Genomic DNA, 3,390 nt, shown 5'->3' with positions numbered 1-3,390 from the left:
ACGAGCTGTTCCAAACAGGACGTTGCGCATGGTGGCTAGGAGTTCCTCATCTGTGAGAGGGTTTAAGGCCAGATAGTCCCGACACTGTTCCAGGTAAGTGAGAGGGTCAGTACAATCTCCAACTCGGCCAAAACAAGGAAACTGTAATTTAATTGGGCTCCTCCCCATTAATCTTCCCCTCAGATCTCCCTGGATAGGAGAGTCAGCTGGCGATAGAACAGGTTCTGGACAATAACCTGGATTTATGGTGGAGTGCAATCGCAGCCGAGCTTCCCTCTCAGGTTGTACTGTGGGTTGGAAGCCCGGGACATGTGGAGGAAGAACAGCGGCAGTCTGTACTGTAGCAGATTGCAATGAAGGTTGTGGGGCTCTGAGGGTTTGTTCTTTGAGGGTACTAACTTCCTCAACTATGCTGTGTAATTGTTCATTACAGGTTGTTATTTCCTCCCTTAGGTGTGTGACCGTGGCCACCATTGGGGTCATGATGTCCCTGATGTCCTTAAGCATCTCTGTATGGTGATGATGGAGTCTCCATTTGAGTGTGTCTGCGAACTGCACCCTGAGATACTCTGTATGCTGATTTAAACACTCCCTCATTTGCTGCTGTCCTTCTTCTTGTACTTCTGAAAACGAATTTTTAAGGGCAGACAGGGTGTCCAGCATTTTCAAATCATGCAATTGTTGCTCTGTCCTCCATTGCTGAATTAGGCAATTCCTCTCTTTACTGATTTTTTCCACATCCGCCAAGGTTTGCTCGATTCTTGGTTCTGGAGGTTTTAACAGAGGAGGAGTGAGAGTTGTATTTCCTGTGAATTCCATGTCCAGTAATGATACATTTGTGTTGTTATTTTTACTCTCCTGTCCAGACATTGAATTATTTTGACCAGGAGGGGGCAGAGTTCCAAGGTCAGCAGATGGGAGGAGTTGCATGTGTTCCTCCGTGCCAGCAGAGGGCATTTTATCCTGGCCAGGGCATTCCTGAGTGGTGGAGAGGAGAGGAAGTTGCAATTGGTCCTCCTGGCCACCAGAGGGCCCTGCTTCCCAGCAGAGATCCACCAAATCCAACAGCTCAGCCATGCAAGCTTGTTGGAAAATAAAAATCTTGGTGCAAAAGTGTGTTTTTTCTGTTTTAAGGTCCTTTGTTTTGTGTAGAAGCCAGGGTGTGGTTTCGGTCCAAACTGGTTTGTTAGTAAGTGGCCTTTAGACTGGGGTGCCACTTTTTATGTAGCGGTTAGACAGTGCCGGGGTGCCAGTCAGAGCTAATCTGACAATTTTCTTTGTATTTTTTTTAGTTGTCAACCTTACACAGGACCCATGCCTAACCATGCATGGACCCTACTAACAACCAGACTTAAGTCACCTTTGTCAAAGTCGACCCCTTAATCACAAAACACACCACACAAGATATAGCAATTCAACACAGTGTATTATACAATTCAGTGCCCAAAATACAACCCATACTTGACACAGCCCAAAATACCAAAATAAGTCTCTTCCTTCCAAACAAAAAATAGTCCTTTTCAGGTACCCAATAAACAAAAGAGTCAGTTTTTGAAAATAAAAGTTGGTCACACAAAACTCAACCTAAGTGGCGCCTCCGGCGGCTAATACACCAGCTTTGACCGGGGCTTTACCTCCCGGTTGCCGGCGGACTTCGGAGGAAGACCGTCGGGTAGAGGCCAGGAGTTTGGGAGCCAGGGGTAAATCCACAAGAAACGAGCACTACAAAATATATACGGACTGCAAACTCGCTGCCAGGGATTGGCAAGTTACGGAGCAGAAACACTGAACCACTAGATCTCTTCCTCCTCAGTAGCTGCGGGCCGCCATTTTGAATTATCCTACCGGCATTTCTGTGATTGGCTGCACAGAGGGCGTGCTGGAGTCCGGGGCGTTCCCGGAATTATGACAGCATCGCTACAAGGTCTCTAGTCTGGATGCTCCAGGTCTCTAGTCTGAATGTTCCAGGTCTCTAGTCTGAATGCTCCAGGTCTCTAGCCTGGATGCTCCAGGTCTCTAGTCTGAATGCTCCAGGTCTCTAGTCTGAATGCTCCAGGTCTCTAGTCTGAATGCTCCAGGTCTCTAGCCTGGATGCTCCAGGTCTCTAGTCTGAATGCTCCAGGTCTCTAGTCTGAATGCTCCAGGTCTCTAGTCTGAAAGCTCCAGGTCTCTCGTCTGGATGCTCCAGGTCTCTAGTCTGAATGCATTTATGCAGCTCACAGACTGTTTAGGGTCCCCAGGATGCACAAAGACCCACACACAAGAGGACCCAACAACACATTTACATTTATCTCCAGATATCTGGAGGTCTTTCTAACAGACAGCGAACATACTACTCTTAATAATAATAATATAATAATAATAATAATATAATAATAATAATAATAACTAGGACTGCGCGCAGTACTGAACGGGCCCTCGCAGAGTGGAGCCGTCGGAGGAGGGCACGTCCGGGTAGGGCACGTCCGGGTAGGGCACGTCCGGGTAGCGCACGTCGGGGGAGGCCATATCGGGTACAGCACTGTGGGCTCAGTCCCTATGCGTCCCAAATGGCGTGTCTCCTACCACTGTGCTCGGGGTAGGTGTAAAACAAAATACTTGCTGTAGCCAGCAGGGGGCGCTATGACTGTGTGTCAATATTGGGTGTGGGTGTGGGTGTGTCCAGGGCTGGCCTCTCATCATGTGTGAGAAATTTGGGACAGATTGGACAATGTATGGTCAAGTTATACAGTCTCGTGTTTCATGGCGAGACGCCATATTTTGCCGCCATGCCACGCCCACATAGTGTGACCGTCGGTAAAGATTTATACAACTTTTGATCCCAAAGGCTTTGTGATGGTGCTGACCAAGTTTGAAGAGAATTGGATGAAATCTGTAGGAGGAGTTCGTTAAAGTATGTTACCTGGAAATGGCCAAAATCGATGACAAGTGCAATATTCAAACCAAGATGGCGGACTTCCTGTTGGGTTTGAGGTATGGGTCCAAGAGGCTTTTTGGTGCGTCTCCACATGAAACACGTGTGTACCAAATTTCGTGTCTCTACGTGAAACCTACTGCTGGGGCTAGGCGTAAAAGATGTTACTTGCTGTTGCCAGCAGGGGGCGCTATGACTGTGTGTCAATATTGACACGTGGGTGTGTTCCGGGCTGGACCCTAATCACGTGTGTGAAATTTGGGACAGATTGGACAATGTATGGTCAAGTTACCCAGTCTCGTGTGTTATGGCGAGATGCCATATTTTGCCGCCATGCCACGCCCACATAGTGTGACAAGTGATAAAGATTTATACAACTTTTGATCCCAAAGGCCTTGTGATGGTACTGACCACGTTTGAAGTCCATGGGGTGAAATCTGTCCGAGGAGTTATGTAAAGTATGCAACGTGGTCATT

The 3,390-nt window shown here is 47.7% G+C and overlaps 1 long non-coding RNA gene across 1 annotated transcript; it reads left to right on the top strand.

Moving 5' to 3' along the window:
- On the top strand, positions 1-1,516 carry LOC131960758 (uncharacterized). Its single transcript, XR_009389744.1, has 3 exons — positions 1-93; positions 184-359; positions 434-1,516. It is a non-coding gene; the product is annotated as an uncharacterized LOC131960758 (long non-coding RNA).
- Positions 1,517-3,390: the final 1,874 nt, after the last annotated feature.

Source organism: Centropristis striata, chromosome 22 (assembly GCF_030273125.1).
Source record: "Centropristis striata isolate RG_2023a ecotype Rhode Island chromosome 22, C.striata_1.0, whole genome shotgun sequence".
In the NCBI taxonomy this organism is placed as follows: domain Eukaryota; kingdom Metazoa; phylum Chordata; class Actinopteri; order Perciformes; family Serranidae; genus Centropristis; species Centropristis striata.
This window is presented reverse-complemented; position numbering and strand designations above follow the sequence as displayed.